This window comes from Emydura macquarii, unplaced genomic scaffold, assembly GCF_026122565.2.
Source record: "Emydura macquarii macquarii isolate MOO-44397 ecotype Brisbane River unplaced genomic scaffold, CSIRO-AGI_Emac_v2 contig_3287, whole genome shotgun sequence".
Classification (NCBI taxonomy): Eukaryota; Metazoa; Chordata; order Testudines; family Chelidae; genus Emydura; species Emydura macquarii.
Genome location: NW_027133424.1, coordinates 4,756,437 through 4,774,054, shown reverse-complemented (window position 1 = coordinate 4,774,054; position 17,618 = coordinate 4,756,437). Strand labels below are relative to the sequence as shown.

The 17,618-nt window shown below is 39.9% G+C and overlaps 1 protein-coding gene across 9 annotated transcripts in view; it reads right to left on the bottom strand.

Moving 5' to 3' along the window:
* Window positions 1–17,618, bottom strand: part of RC3H1 (ring finger and CCCH-type domains 1) — a 100,007-nt gene that overhangs the window by 61,764 nt on the left and 20,625 nt on the right. The gene's annotated exons all lie outside the window — the stretch shown is intronic.

The window sequence follows — 17,618 nt, the reverse complement described above, 5'->3', positions numbered from 1 at the left end:
AAGAATGTTAAGAGGCAAGTGAAAATGCACATCCATGTTGCAGCCCCATCACTCCACTTGCTATCCATAGCTTTGTTAGCAGATATGCCAGGACAGGAATCCATGCTTAACTCATTTTTATTTTTGCTGCAAGATCATCCTTAAACAACGAAACGCTTCCATTTCCAACAATACATTTCCTCTGGGTAAAGTACTGCAGACAAGGGGAACACTGTTGCCTAATCTGGTCATTTAATGCATATGTAATACCTCACTGCATGCATTTGGAGGAAAAAAACCTTGGTCTGGAAGATACTTAAGCATCATCATTCTACAGACTGATAGAGACACAATGTACTGGAAATAAAGCATCCTCATTTTGTGTCCCTGGCCTCGGGGACTAAATCCATTAAATCCCTGAGAGGCAGGGAGAAGATGATTCTTCAGGAAGCCAACTGTGGACCACAATGAGTGGTGGTTCCAAGGGATGCACACACAAAACTCTTCTTGGTTGAAAGAACCATTGCCACAACACAGGGTCTTTCTATATTTTAAGAAATGCAGTAGAGATACTTCCTACTGCTCTGACAGATTCCACTGAAATATTTCAAGGGAATATAACCTGGGAAGTCTTTATTACTAGTTTCTGTAACATCAGATTATGATCTGAATGCCAAAAGAGGAAATGAATGCTGATAAATGTAAGAAAGTACAAGATAAAACATCCCCTTGCTGTAAAAAAAAATTCAACATGAAAATAAACAAAACGGCATCATATATGCTATGAGAAAAGGGTAAGACTAAATATGATCAAGAACAAATGATTAAAGTAATATCTTTAACAGGGAAAAGGCACTGCAAATCAGATACTACAAATACCTTTGGCCTGAAATTTATCTTCTACCAAAGTTAGCAAAAGCCAGTGAGGCTGCATGGATTTAGTTTTATTCTAAACAGGATTTTCAGTAAGAACTTTTTATTTCTATTATATACCACACTAGTATTATTTATGACTTATGAGTATTTTCCCTTCTTCTCACACCTTAAAATTACTCCTTGGAAACTTGACATGCATTTCCTCACTGCACTGGTTTTCCCTTTAATGAGGAAGGAGCATATTTGTTTGCTATATTGTGTTCAAACAGAATGCTGAATAGCAGCCATTTGTCAAATGTTAGTATGTTGGACATTTTTACTTAAAAAGTATACTGTTTTAAATGGGAGACAGGACAGACAGCCTACAAATTAGAACCTGTTGAATCAGAGGTGCTCTAAAAGCATCCACAACTAATCAAAATATTTTATTTGAAGGATTATCTCCATTTAAATGGTATAAACCAAGTCTGAAAAACCTGATCAAGTTTGTGTACCAGAGTTTAGTGCAATGGTTGCTCACAACTATACTACCTGATTAGAGAAACTTACTAGTTAAACCATGACTAAGACTATCCGTATCCCACAGGAAGACTGGTCTGTCAATAGTATTGCACCCCAGCAAGCACTCTGACTCCCGCCCCACAAAAAAAGGTTTAATTAACATCTGTGTTCCCTTAGCTCAGAAGTGTCATATTTTTCTCCATGCTTGAAGCCTTAAAGCCTAGCCTCTATCTTTTTACCCGCCAAGGGGGAGTAGATAGAATCAATACGACTCAGTCTGTCAGCAAGGCTGTTACTGAACACCACAAGGCACTAGCTGGAGGCATTGCCTGTGCCAAACTCCTAAACCTTGCCAACCTATGGAGTGAGACAACTTGGAAACTTGTTTTCAAAACAATCTCCAAACCTCAGAATAAAAACATTTCTATTTCATCCATCAGTCCTTGAAAAAAAAAAACAAAAAAAACAAAAAAAGACTGCCAGTAACAGACATGCAAAGCAAATGGTTCCGCTTCTTACAGGGCTATCATATCGTTGAATTAAATGATTATTTTTCCTAGTTTTCTTTATCTGAACCATACAAACCAAATATAAACATCACAGGGAATCTGTTTCCCCATCATTTGTTTGTATGTCGATCTCAGACACCCAAAGTAGAGTCACTCTTAGTGAACCAAACCAGCTTTTGTAGAGCATCACTATGCTTTCTTAAGATTCTGGGCAAAAGCAGGAAGCAAGACAAAAAGTCCATGAAACTAAACTTTGCACTAGTTCCCATAAAGTAGTATGAAGATGTTTGAATGCGTAAGTGCTAGCTGTTTCAAGTTTCTTTCCATCAAAACGGTGAAATTAAAAAAGCTTAAAAATTCATTTCCCAAAATAATGTATATAATTCAAGAACAGTATGGGTAACTTACTTTAAAGCTTGTTTAAAAAAATCCATGGCCTTAAAGTACACATCAGAAATTTCAGACTAAAAGGAGTTGTTCCCCAGACAGTGAGAAAGTTTTCAAAAGGACTTATAATGGAATGGATAATACTATTTTAACAATGGCTTCACAACCAAAAGGATTTAACAATGGCTCCACTCCATAATGCATGCCAAATAGTATTAAAATTCACATTTGAAATTATAGGACATTTTGCATTCACATTCCTATCCTGTACTTTACTATTTTATATTTAGATTCCTGCAATTTTTTTTTTTTTTTTTTTTTTTTTTTTTTTTAAAAAAGACAACTGGAGTAACAGATAAATATTTATTATTTGTCCTGACAAGGTTCTGATATAAAGCTTTCACAGTTTTCCACACTAAGAATAAACATACGGAATCATCCATCCTATTCCATGGCCAGATTGAGGGATTGTGTAACAAAAGTAAGTAATACCCATAAACTAGTAAAGGAAAACACTTGGGTAACTCGGCTCCTAATCAGCCTAAGCAAAAAGACTCTGAATTGGTAGATTGCTCACTAGTGGAGTGCTGACTTGCCATATGCTAATAGGCAAAAGGGGGTGGGGGGGAGGAAATCAGAAAGTTGTCTAACCAACAGCCCTGGAAACAAAGCTACAATCCCATCAATTTCCACTTGTACAGAACAGCAGAACAGGAAAACACTTGTTTTTCATCATCACGATAAAGGGTCGACAAGTAGATTTTATACCTCCGCTGGCAAGTTTCCATACTAGTTTTGGAAGGCTAGCGCAATACCATTTACAAAATTCAGATGAAATTCCCCTCTTCCTTGAGGATATTTCAGATCAAGATTGGTGATGAATGTTGCTGTACAGAGTCAAGCAGCAGATAGGTAGCCAAAAGGCTCAGAGGTGGTCCCCCGGTCAAGAAAGGTGATAGCAATGGGGCTAGGGGGTATACGCACTGGTAAAGTATCTAAGTTAACTAGCACCAAGGCCTCAAGCTGACCAGGGGTCCAGGCCAAAGGATATGTCAAGATTAGAAAGGAACCACCAAAAGCAACATGCATCAGTGGTGGTAAAGGAAAATAGTGCCTTTTTCTTTCTCCTCTTAGAATCCTTCTAAGGATCTGAATGTTCCCTTTCCTTCCTCTTACCCCAAGTAGCAGGGTAGATAAAAATCATTTTGAAAAAATGTTTTAAAAAAATCAGATTTTTATTTAAATTTGATTTTTTTTCTATTTAAATATGGTTTTTTTAAAAAAATAAACAATTTGAAATTATGACAACCTATACTAAGTACTAACTTTGTTATAATCTATTAAAATCATGTAAAATAATTAAAAAATAAGCAGTACATGTGTGCTGGCAAGTTTTAAAGAAAGTGAAACCACTGAACTGGTCAAAGACACTGGCGAAGCACCAGGAACCAGAGTCTGAAGTGCTAAACCAGCTTTTGACAGCAGCAGCCTCTTCTTCAGGTAGAGAAAGAAAATTTTCATTTCAGTTGATTTATCTACTTCAGTGACTAGTTCATTCAAAGTTAAGAAACCAACTGGGAGTTAAAAAAGGAGGAAAGCTTGCTGTCTTCTTCCAAGCCATGAATGAAAACAAGGTGAGGAGATCTAATTCTAAAATCTTGAGGACATGGTGATCTAGAAACAAGTAGTTCAATTCACTAACTACACAATACTTTGTTTAATTATTTTTATATGGAAACATTTGTATACAACTTTTTTCTTATATATTCTGCACATGTAAAATGGTTTTATTAAAATAATTTTTTAAATGTTTTTGTGCATTTAGATGAACTTGAATTTGCATCCAAAGAGCTTGACACAAATCATAAGTAAAAATTTAATCATCTAGTAAAGAAATAAATATATATCATTCACCAATTTCCAACATAATATTGTAAAAAATTAAGAATCTGAATAAATGTAAGTTAAGCTATATAACTGCTTAAACAAACGTGTACAGATATAGCGCACCCTCCTGAAAACAAATTTTATTTGAAGACTATATTTAATTGCAAATCAACGTGTTTTAATAATTACTAATCTGTGAGAATCAGCCTCTAAGAAAATAAAATACAAATGCAAATTAAGATTTAAATCATGATTAAAATTGGTGATTTAAACTGCTTTGATTTTAACCAATCCACCCCACTGAATTGGTTCAAGAGCAACTCAGGAGACTTGCATCTCACTTATGGCATAGAGCAATGTCAATTTTAATTACAGGAACAACCTTCCGTGCTGATGGAATAATGTAGAAGACTTTTGGGGGATGGAGTTTGCAGCACCGGATGTTGCCAGGTGGGAAGCTTGACCCCAGCCAACTGTTGTCCTGGAGAGAAACTACTTGGGCCCAATATCAAGGGCAGCACTGAGATTGGGGCAGCAGGGCATGTCTCCAGTCTCTTTTCAGAAGACCTCAGCACAGAGTCTGAAGGAGGAGTGATGGAAACAGTAGATTGGAGGCTTAAGGAAACCAAGGGCATGTCTATTCTTCCTTGTCAAGGAGTGAAGGCACATCAGATCTTGCACTGCAAAATGATGTTAGTCTCTCTCAGGCACACAACACACCTAATGTGGGTATCTATATATCTTGGAACATATAACTAAGCAAGACGCACATGTTTTTAATGTTATGTGGAGTTTGGGACTCACCAGAGCCTCAAAGGTAACCTGAGGAGAAAGAACCCTTTACTATACAGTATAGTTAGACACAAGCACAAAACTGTAACTAGCTCATGAACACACAGTAGTTCTGTAAACTCTGTGGCAAGAGGAATAAAGGTGATCGGTGGTGCACTCCCTTATACAGAGCCAACTATGTCTGCCTAGTGCAAAAGCATGCTTGCACCCACCAAGAATATTACTTTTTATGAAATTCTGCAGCTCGATGTCAGAGGCACCAAATCTCATAACTAAAATGCACAGAAACCCTTGAATATTCCTGCTAAAAATCAGTATTGTTATTTCTTTCTCAATCTTCCCACTTTATGAATTTTATTAATTCATTAATAAATTTAATTCATTAATTCTCTTCACCCACCACCCATATTTTATTTCTGCCAGTTTCTCTTCAGGCTTTATTTTGGTCTCTCCCTTCTTTGCCACAAATAATCAGAATAAAGATATATCATGAGATAAGGACTTGAATGATTTTCAGATATGTTTCTGATATTCAATGCTTACAGACTGAAATTTATGTTCCACCAAATACAAGAGTTCGAGAGTGCTAGTGGGGGCTGTATGGAGTTATTTTTATCACCACCAAATGGTTTCCAGGACTACTCACTTTACTCTCCTTGAAAGGCCACACATCGATGACCCTCTTAGTGGCTGAGAAGAGTTAGAGATAGTCCACTTAGCAATCTGCTGGTGGCTGGTCCCCATTGGAGCAACGTGATTCCTAGCAAGTTATATCAGTGAGCTTGACTTTCCTCTTCCCTGCCAGCCCCCAAACTCATGAACTCAGATGCAACGTCACCTTACTGATGAGCAAGGTCCCAACCTTGTGTGCACCTGTCTCTCCTTCATTGACTCACCTCACACCATCTTCCTTTTGTGCATCTCTAGCTGCGGACTAGAATCATACCTATACTAAGATTCTTGCACAAAGCACCTGCTTAGCAGCGCCAGAAAAAACCAGAACCAATGCAAAATAGGAGATTCTGGTCAGTTTCGTGCTTCCACACCAGATTTTAAAAAGTAAAATTACATGAAAGAGTAGCACAGATGCAATCCTCGTAAGAGTAGGAAGTGGGTGGATGGAAGGACAGAAGACTCCAACTCCACAACTACATTTACTTAGTGATACTGACTCAAGAAACACAGACAACAGGAGCCCAGAATGAATGAAAAGACTGTTGAATATTTCAGTATTTCCACTCAATATCCCACTCAAACCAGGTAATTCTGTAATCTGATCACCAACTCAGAGCTTTAGTGAAAGTCAAATGGAGTTTTCTGCAAGTCTCTTGGACTCCTTGGCTGTGCCTCCAGATAATAATTACTCACTTCTCCATGACCTACAGCTACCAAGAACTTAATCTGGTCCATGATCTTTAAATGCCATGTTTAATATCTTGATAATCTTCTCCTTTCAAAGCTAAATAATCTTCCTCTCAGTCTTAATAAATATTAATAGTCTTGATTTTTTTTTATAGATAATTCTCTATGTGGTGTCTACAATTTTTGTTGCTCTCTCCTGAATTTTTTGTTTTTGCGAAGTCTCTTAAAATAAAGCAAACAAAACGTAATGAAGTATTCAGGGTTTGAGACTGCACTTTAAGTGTATATAGTGCAACTATGAACAGTTTAATATTATTCTCTATGCCTTAATACAACCTAATATCTTAATTATTTAGTTTTGGCCATGGAGCCGACCTCCTTAGTAGAACATCCATGATGACTTTTGGATCTTTGCCCCCTCCCCTCCAAGAGGTTACAACACATTCATAATCCAACTGGTTATGAATTGTTTCAAGTTATTCCTTCTGGTGTACAGTAGTTCACCTACATCCTGTTGTCCAATAATCACTTTTTACTAGGCTCTTCTAGAGTTTATTATAGTTCTTCTTAGTCCTCACTAATAAATATAATCAGGTCACCAACACATTTTGCCACCTAGTTATTCATTATAGGTCAGGACCTTAAACATAACGAGATACCAGAGACCTGGAATGCCTCAACAACTCATGGCTCAATTCCGCACTCCAACAATAGGAATAAGGTAAGTCTAGAGATCTACAAGTACAGCACCATGAAATTATTAAATCAATCAATTAATTTTGGGGGTGGTTTGGGGGGAAATTTAATTTTATCCTGCAGAGGAGGGGCGGGGTTGGATTTTGCCCCAGCCTAGTGACGAGTGGAGGCCTGGGGGAGAAGGCTGCAGAGCAAACCCACTCTGCACTCAGCTGCTATTCTATGAGGCTCAGCCGGACGCCCCACCCACAGCATTGCGACCTGGTGCACACACTTGCAGCACCAATCAGGTCACAATGCCACTTGCTCAAGTTTGACCAGTCACCCCGCTCTCATGATGAAGGGGTGGCGGGGTCAAACCTGAGCAATGTTTCATTTTATACTTTCTTTTCTGGATTATTTCACATTTGTGAAATCCAGGGGTTCTATCGACAAGGCTCAATTCACAAGCTCAGCTGGGGCCCTGCAAATCAACACTAGAGAGAAGTGCTCCTGTTCACTGCCAGTTCAAACTTCAACTCTCTTCCCCACAAAAATCCCAATCACCATTTCACCTGCTTACACAGACATACAGCTCCTGGTTACTCTAATTACTGCAAGGACTTAATAAAACAACGGCATTAACTTTGAAAATTGCTATTCCTCAACAGTAGAATAGGAAAGGGAAGATAGTAAAGCAGTCAAACTAAATTTTCTGTCCACTATAATTTATCAGATACATCTCCTGTTTTCCTTGTTCATCCCACATTGCAGGAACTTCTGATAAACACACCCAATTGAAAATTCATGAATTCAGTTGGTGGAGCAGATCCTCTGGATTAATCAGTTGCTATATGCCTCCTACACTCAGGATTATTAAAGATACATACGAGTTGGTGTAGGCAAAATGAATTTCTGGTTTCAGGCCAGTTCCCAATAGGCAAGTGTTAATGAGAGACAGGCACCCCACAATACCACATTTGTAAACCTTGCCAGCACACAGAGATCATGGATTAAATGAGCCTACAGAGTAAACCACCTTCTCTGGACCCTCCAGGACACGGCTGCAGCAAGTAGGATGAGAGTATGAGGAAGCTTGCACTGCCAGTGTCATGCAGGAGCCAAGATGAGAGGACTTATTATCTAAGCTGGTCAATGACTGACTCACTTTTCACTAGCATTTAACAGGTTATTTTAATGTAAACAGAACTCACAGTTTTGAGTTTGTCCTACCTAGCAAAAAGCATTATGAGTACACAGAAATATTTTCCTTCACTTCCCCTTATAATCATTTACAAGTCTTAGAAAATGGTTATTTAGATACAGTTCAACACTGTGCAGCTTTTTCTTTAAGAAAAAACAGAGCAGCCAACTGCAGCATTCATGAAAAGGGAAAATTGTGTTACACAATGTTTCCACACCCAGCTCTACAGAATAGCATCTGAAAATGAAAGCTTACTTCTGAACACAAACAATTTTTGGATGTGGAGAAAGTGGGAGAAGAGTACGAAGAGGAGAGGCAAATGGAAAAGAGATTCTTACCTTTGCTTTTGGGATTCCATGAACATCACAAATATGCTCAGGATATTACTGCGTTGTTACTGTATTTTAAGAACAATGAAAGGGAGGGAAAAGCTCTCTGGACTGGTAATACGCAGTGAGAGTCAAATGACTGCACGTTCTGAGAGCTTCACTTCCTCATTCTTTTTATTTTTATTTTTATATATATAGACACACACACACACTAAAAGAGAGTGCTGCAACAAAAGCAAGTCCTGAAAAAGCAGCAAAACCCAGGAGGTTTGTGCCTAAAAAACCTCTCCCCACCCTTAGAAGGTACTGCACACTAAATCACATGAAATACAATAAGCAGAGTATTAGACAAACTAATTCAAATGCAGAGTTGTTTGCGTAACTTTAAGCTAAAAATGAAACCATGTATAAAAACAGAATGCTGACTCCAACTCACACAACCCGATCAAAAGTAGGGCTGAAGTTTCTTTCCTCTCAATTACATATTAAGGCTGCAACATACAAGGAAGGCTTCCTCCCATTAGCAGGAATGGGAAGGCCACACACATGCACCCAGAAGGGAACATACCTACACATCATGTAAAAGTCACTTGTTTGGTAGCCAATGCAATAGTTTGGCAAAAACAATGGCCGGTTAAGGACAAGACATTAGCCTTCATTTGAAACTTCCTGTTTTCTAACAACATAAAAACTCTTGCACCAATATAGCACTTCCTAACAGAAGATCTCCAAGCACCTTATAGACGCTAATTAAACTTCCCAACATCCTAGGAGGCAAGAATCAATTTATTTTTAAAGATGGGGAAGCTTGAGGCATAGACAGGTTTAATGACATACCCAAGCGCTCTCAGTGGAAGAGCTGGAAATAGAACTTAGTTTTCCCTCCCAACCTGCAAGACCTGTGCTTTCACAAGACTATCCTTAGCCACCAAGATTAACTGAAGAACGTCACAACATCCTTTATACAGCTGTTGTAGTGTATATATGAAAGCTGTGAACATTTAAATATATAATAGATACAGCTCTCTTTATAGTCTATAAAATAAGAACTATACATTTTTAAAAGCCAGCCGCCAGTAAATTTTCAATGACGTATACAAGAGTTAACTTAGCAGGTCATAATAGCTTCATATTTTCTGGTAGATACTCTGTATCCCTACAATTTATTTAATAGAAAGGGGCAACCCTTAACAAATCAGTAAGTAGGACTCAGGTCATTAGACAGAAATTCTACATGTCACCAGGAGCTTAAGTGCATAAGGTTTAGGAGAGGTGAGGGAAAGAGGGGGGGATGCCCAGAACTACTTCCTTTCATTGCAACTAGAGGGCCCTTACATACCTCTAAAGCAGCATACCTTTAGGTACATAGACCTCTAATTAGTACAGGGGATCTCAAACTGGAGGTCATAAGGTTATTAAGGGGGGGGGGGGGATCATGAGCCATCAGCCCCTGCACATGCTGGTAAGAATGGCATGGGGTGGTCATTTTTTTTTTTTTGGGGGGGGGGGGGTGCCTGAAATATTTTCAAAGGGGGTTCCAGCAAAAAAAAAAAAAACCAGACCCCCTGAACTAGCAGTTATGCACTAGGGCTCACATGGAAAGGGGGGGGGGGGAAGAGGAGGACAAGTTACTGAAGAGGCGCAAAACAAAAAAATCACCTTCTCAGAGAAGAGATTTTAGACCTATGGGTCAATAGTCAAAATAAGTCACAGCAAATAAAACATCAGTCCTCCCCAAAAGTAGGTATTGGGGTTTGAAGAGCTGCTGTCTAAACATGTAAAGAACTGAATTTGAATTCCAACAGCGAAAACCCAGGTTTGAAAACTAGATGCTGACACCTCAAGGATTAAAAAAACTCATCTGATATGTACCTATTCAGCTAGATACTTATATGGTTCCCATCATCATACCATCCAAATGGCTTCCCAGGTATTTAAAAAAAAAAAAAAAAAAAAAAAGGACCCTTTCCTCCATCTCAGAGGGATAGGAGGAATAAATTGATGATCAAATAAAGGTGTGTGTGCACGCACATGTGCAAGTTGATCACTGGTAAGGTCCCTCTTTATAAGGTCTACACTCGATGCCATGCAGCTAATCCATGATGGGGAAGATTTTTTTTTTTTTTTTTTTTTTTTAAATAACAGTTCAACCAGTGTTATTTGCTACTTGATCACCCTGGAAATGTTGGCAATTATGGAGAGAGACAAGTTAATTCTGTTTGCAGGTCTTCAACTTCTAAATTCTATTCAGCAGGTTCACAATTTTAAAAAGTAAATTAAAAAGGCAGCTGTAAAATGGAGATAAATGAGATTCTTACCCTCCTTTCAAAACTGTTTTGGCCCTATAGATGAAAAACACTATGTATGAGTTATTACTAATAAATATTGTGGTTATTCCTACAGACAAAACTGCTAAAGCATGCACCTTAGTCTCTACAAATTAATAGAATTAAGGAGAAAAACCAACAAGACAACATCAAGAGCCCTTTTTCCTGCAAGACTTCAAACGTTCCCACCACCAGAGTTTGGTACTAAAAATCTAATCATCCATTTTTGACAGATTTCCACAGCAGCCAATTAAGATTTGAATTTAAGATATCCTAAGAAATATCCTGTTTCCACAGTAATGTTTTTCCCATGTTTCAGACTGCAACAAATGCAAAAAAGAGCCCCATCAACAAAAGACAGCTTACTATGCCAGTAACTTTTTTAAATTCCCATTTATTTTTCAACATTATATTTTTCCAGTGAGTTCCTCCATCTGCCTGATCCTTCAGTGAAGGCATGATCCTGTTGTGACATCACAGGGGTAGCACAGATATCACAACACTATCATAATTTCAACATTCTGAGACTGCAATAGGATAGAGAATAAGAGAGTGGCTGAATGGAGACGTTTGAGAAAACTGGCAAATATCCCAACCAATACCTCTTAATGCTTGCTTTGGCAGCATATATTCCTCAGTTGGGACATACAAAGAAGATTAGCATAGACCCCCCCCCATACAAATAAGACAAATTTGTGAAGCACTGTATTTTTAATCTTATTCTTTCTTTTCAACGAGACCAGTTACAGACTTGTGGAAATGCAGAGAACCCCAGAATTGTAATTTTCTTTATACTGGGGGAACACAAAATTTGCACATTGTTACTTTTGGGACTGTAACCTAAGTTACTATCCTTTAGTAGTGGCTTTTGGCAAAGCAATGTCTAAGCTAGATCATGATACAAAATGTTGCTCTTTACCATGTCTTCAGACTACTTTCCCCAGAAAATAGAACAAACATCTCAGAAACAGCCATATTCAATTTTTTTAAATCTAAAGGACTTTAAATCTCTGGGGTTTTTTTTTTAAATAAATATTTTGCTAACAAACTGTTAGAACTAGTCAACAATAAAATAACCTTGACCCCTGTTTCTTGCACAACTGCTACATCAAATTCAAGAGGCCTATAAATAGGTTTGAAGTATTGCAGACTTCCCCTGTCCCAAATTCTAATTATTTATTTTCATTTCAGGAGGTAGGTTTAACACAACTGAAAACTGCCCTTTTTAAAATATAAACCAACTACATTTGTAAACAAATAAGGCCATCCTACAGCCTCTAATTACTCCTTAAGAAGATCTACCTCATGTTACCTCCAGCATTCTCTGGGGGTTCCACAGGGCTCCCTCTCCTCTCCCTCTATACCTTAACTTTTGGTAATCTCATGTACAACACACAAATTAAACTACCATTTTTATGCTGATGACTCTCAGATGTACATCTCTACACCCGATCTGTCTCCCCTCTCGCCAAATTAAAATCTGTGCCCCTCTCACTGAGACATCTCTTTGTGGATGTCTAGCTCTCAGCTCAAACTCAACATGGCAGAATCAGAGCTCCTAATTTCCTCCCCCACTCACCTTCTTTATCACTGTGGACATCCTCATCCTGCCTGTAACCTGGATGTTATCTTCAAAACAGACCTCTCTCCAGATCCACACATCCAATCTAGGTCTACATCTTGCAGATTCTTTCTGTATAATATCTCTAAGCCCTGGTCTACACTAAAAGCTTAGGTCAGTATAACATCTCTCAGGGGGTGTGGAAAATCCACACCCCCTGAGAGATGCAGTTATACCACCTAACTCCTGGTGTAGACAACATTATGGTAATGGGAGGGCTTCTCCCATCAACACAGCTATCACCTTTTGGGGAGCTGGTGTACCTACACTGACAAGTTCTCCCTTCAGTATAGGTTGCATCTTCACTAAGCACTGCAGCGCTGTAAATGTAGACAAACCCTAAGATACAGCCTCCTCTATCCATTCACACAGCTAAAACTCTTGTATATACTCACCACCTCACACCTTGATTACCAGACTATTCTTTTCTCTAGCCTTGGGAAATGCAGTCTTGTACCACTCATTCATTCCGAATGCTGCTGTAAAGATCCCTTTTCTAGTCCTTTGCTTTGATCATATCATCCCTCTCTTTGTATTCTTCCACTGGCACCTCCACAGGACTGTTTAAAAACTGTGGCACAGCACTGATCAAGTTGATCAGTGATGGTCTCCTTAAAAAGTCTCCTTTACCATAATCCCTATAAAAATCTTGACAATGGATAAGCCACTGGCATGCTGAGATCACTGCCTATTGCACAAGCCAGTATCGTCTCACTGTTTCCTTGTACTTCCTGTTTGTCTGTCTAAAGCCATCTATTTGTCTTATACTTAGACTGTAAGCTCTGTGGATCATCTTTTTATTCTGTGTTTCTACAGCATCTAGCACTAAGGCTCATAGACACTTTAATACAAATAAATATAATTTGAATGGATGCTACCTTGTGGAAAAAAATGTTCCTTATTAAGAGACTTGTCACATTCACATTCCAACAGTATATGTAATTAAGTACATCCAAAACAATGAACCCATGAACAGGATTTGCTATCAGTAGGATTTTGATTCAAAACTTTGTTTTTCTGAAGAAGAATTAAGAAATATGGGGGAGATTCTTGTTTTCCATTGTAAGTCATGAATTCCACAGATGGTCACTTTACCTATCTACTCTCGTTAATCCTAAAGCAACTTTGTCTCTAATGGAAGACATACTGAACCTTTTTATTCATGTATTTTAAGGTAATACTATAGCAAATGAGTTTTTGGATAAAGTGCTGAAATATATCGCAGAAATATTACAAACTATGTGTGGGAGCAGAATTATAACATGGCGTTTGCCACGCCACTATATCCATGCCACCCTAGAAGCAGCATGGGGAGGGCTGACTCAGCAGTACAACCGCACGTCCCACACATACCTGGTCAGCCTCTGCCCGGGAAAATCATGAACACCTGGTTGGCTAAACACTGAGCCATGACCTTAAAAGGTCATGCAGCAAATAGCCACCAATGGAGCTTAGCCCTGCTGACCACGGGAAACTATAAAAGTTTAAACCCAGGTAGCAGAAGGTGGAGAGAAACTGAATCTCACCTGGCACCCTGTATATCTCCTGGGCGTGTCAGTTTGGCAGGCTGATGCATCTTCCCTGGCTTGCTTCACTGTGAACTGATCATCCACAGCAGCTCTCCCCCGCTTGCAGAATTTAAAGCAAATGTGAACTGAAACTGGCCAACGTAATGTATCCTTGCTTAATCTTTGTAAGTATAATCTCTTTGTAGTTTGTTACTTGTTAATTGAACACTCTTTGATACTTGTGAGTTGCTACTTGCTGCTTGTCAATCAGATATTGTTACTTGTTAGCTGCTGGTTCTCAGCTGTTAGCTGTTGTTGATTGTAAGTTTCACAGACCCCCTGTAATTGGCGCATTTTATACCTTTTGAGCAAGGGGGGTTCTTTTCCACCTTTCCTATCTTTTGGTTAAAATAAAATCTTTTAGTTAATAAAAGTAAGCCTCATCACTGCCTCACTGACCTCCTGTATCCTACAAACGGACATTTCCCCTGCACTGTTTATTCCTGATTTCACACTATGAACCTGCCTTTTCCTTGCATAAAAGGTGAGCTTTCCATATTAACAGGCCATCCAGTTGTAAATCACCAAATAATGTTGTTTTAGAAATATCATAACTGGCCTTTAAACTCTGCTTCTCCAACAACACACACAATCTTTCAAAATGCGTTCCCTTTTACTCTGTGTAAGTCTTCATATGTACTGTAGCAATAGAACTGAAACATTTGCTAAGCTAGCAAATCCCTCCAAAATCGCATATACTATGACAATTGTTTTAAAACTAATCAGGTAATTCCACCATTTATGCTTTCACTTACTTGAGTAGATGTGTTTGCATGGGCTTCCCATTCCCCTGTGCTGCTAGGAAGTGCAGCAGAAAAGTGTGTTAATGCACAGTGAGATTTCATGGGAATCCTTCAGAGAGATCTCTAGGAAACTTTCCTGGAGGTACTCGCTAATCCTCTGCCAGAGATTCCTTGGCAGAGTTGCTTTGTTTCTTCCACCGTTGTATGAAACTTTCTCATGCCAACAGGCAATCACTTATGCTGGGACCAAAGCGGCACACAGGGTGAGCAGCATAGGGACTCGGTTTGAAGCTGCTCGTATGGAGGAGATGCACCCTAGCATCCCTGCTTACTCTCAGAAGTAAGATCTGCTTCTGTGGCCCCTGCCTGTTGAAAATGGTGGTACAATTTGAAATTTTGTCCCTGTTTACCTAAATTAATACCCCAACAATCATCCAGATCCTTTTCCTCATCTTCAGTGCCTCCTATCCCTGGGCACAACTCATCAAGCCCTGGTTGATTGCCGAGCTGTGCACTTGCCAGGGGACAGTGAGAAAGAGGTGTATTTTACAGTAATAAACCAATGCTGTTGGTACACTGAATCATGTTTTTATTAATTGTTTATTGTGCTTCCACAGATGTGCCCTTGCGGGGACACCCCTTCACATATGCTGAGTGCCTGTGACTGATGAGAAAAAGACCACAGAGAAGCAGAGAGATGTTGCAAGAACTCTTCCAGTCCTCTGAGATGGAAAAAATAGAAAAAAAGGATATGGAGACACTGACTGAAAATTGATAGGCAGAAGAGGAGGGAAAACCATGTGCAAGTGATAGCTGGTCACAAGCGTGTGATAAAAGCCATGCAGGAGCAAGCAGAGCTGCTAAGTCACTCATAATGCTGCAGACTGAATTCATGCATACTCCTCCCCCGTCTCCCCCTCCCCCCCTTGCAACCAATACAGAACTGCTTTCCAAGCACCTTTCAAACTCCACCCACACATTCCCACCAAACTCCCGGCCCATCTCAGTACCCCATTCACTCCACCCCTTCAGACAGCTTTTGGAATGATAGCTGGACTTGCACCCAGCTGTCATAGCTCATGCTGCCCCTCACTGTTTTTTCCCCTCCAGCCCACCTTTTCGTGTGTTGTAAATAATTATTTAATTAAGACATACTCTGTGAAGTATAAGCAATCTTTGTCTCTTGCACACGTTGGTTGCAGCTTACACTGATACACAGTGCAAGCTAGCTAGCAGTCATACCATGGCACAGTGCTGTTTATAAAGACACTTTATTGTTGCTCATTGCCAAAATGGTTCCTCAAGTCCTTCTTGATTCACATGGCCCCCTGTTGTGCCCCTCTAATAGCACTGACATCTGGTTGTTCATAGTCAGCTGCAAGGCAATCAACTTCTGTGCTCCACTGAAGGGGAAACTTTTCACCCTTTGCTTCACAAATATTATAGAGCACTCAGCAGGCGGCTATAACCATGGAAATATTTTCCTCATTTAGATCTAACCTGCCATAAAGGCATTGCCAGCAAGATTTTCGTCTGCCAAACGCATATTCAAAGGTCATTTGGCACCTGCTCAATTTGCCCATGTAAGGCTGCACTTCCTAGCAGCACAGGGGAATGGGAAGCACATGCAAACACAGCTACTCTTGTGCATTTCTATCCCTTCAACCAGCTGTATGATGCAACAAAGCAAAGGACAGTTGCACCTCATGTAATGGAGCAGCATCAGCTCAAAAAAAAAAAAAAATCACTTACCAGAGCACCTCTCTCCCGCATCCTGCATGCCAGAGCTGGAGGTTTGGGACTGACTAGGACTCTCCAGGGTCTAGAGAAGGTCCTGACTCCCCACATCACCAAATGACCCAATCCCCTACTCTGCATCATCCTCCAACTCGATCTCCTCTTCCATTACTTCATCAGGGCTGAGTTCAGTGTCCACTATTTCCGGCCCTGTAGAGGTATCCACGGATTTCTTGGCGGTGGAGGTGGGGTCGCCGCTGAGGATGGCCTCCAGCTCCTTATAGAAGCAGTAGGTCTTTGACTCTGCACCAGAGGGACGGTTTGACTCCCTGGCCTTTTGGTGCCCCTCCTGCAACTCCTTGATTTTCGCACAGCACTGCAGCATGTCCCATTCATAGTTCTTCTCTGCCATGCAACGAGAAATCTGATTGTACGTATCAAAGTTCCTTTGTCTGGAACGGAGCAAGAACTACACAGCCTCCTCTCCCAAATGCTGATCAGATCCAGAAGTTCCAGTGTGCTCAAAGTGGGACAGCATTTGGTGTGTGCAGCCACCATCGTCAGCTGGGAAGATGCGATAGGAGCTCAAGCAAGAGGTGGAATTTAAAAAATTCCAGGGACTTTAAAGGGATGGGGCGGATGGCTGCAGGGCAGCGGAATTCAAACTGATGGCCAGAGCAGTCAGGATGGGCATTGTGGGACACTTCCTGGATGCCATTTACCATGACATAACCAAGTGTGGTGTCCACACTAACACTTTGTCCCTAAAAGTTTGCCACAAAAAGCTGTATGCCTCTCATCAAGGTGGTTTTATTTTGTTGCAAAATCAGGAGAATTGGGTCAGGGGGGTGGGGTGGGGAGGGAGGGAATGTAACGGGCGGGGTTTGTGGTATTGTAGTGTGTACACCCACCACTGTTATGGCGCAAAAAGCTGACTTTGGACAACAGAAGTTTGTAGTGTAGACCAGCCCTAAATGTAATTGAGCTTAATTTGCTTTAAATATTACTGGAACCTGATTATTTAATTTGTAGCAATGCTGGAGAGCAGTTCCAGAGACCAAAACTTGTCATGGAACAAGGCACTAATTCAGAGTGAATTTTTTTCATTTTAACCTTACAAT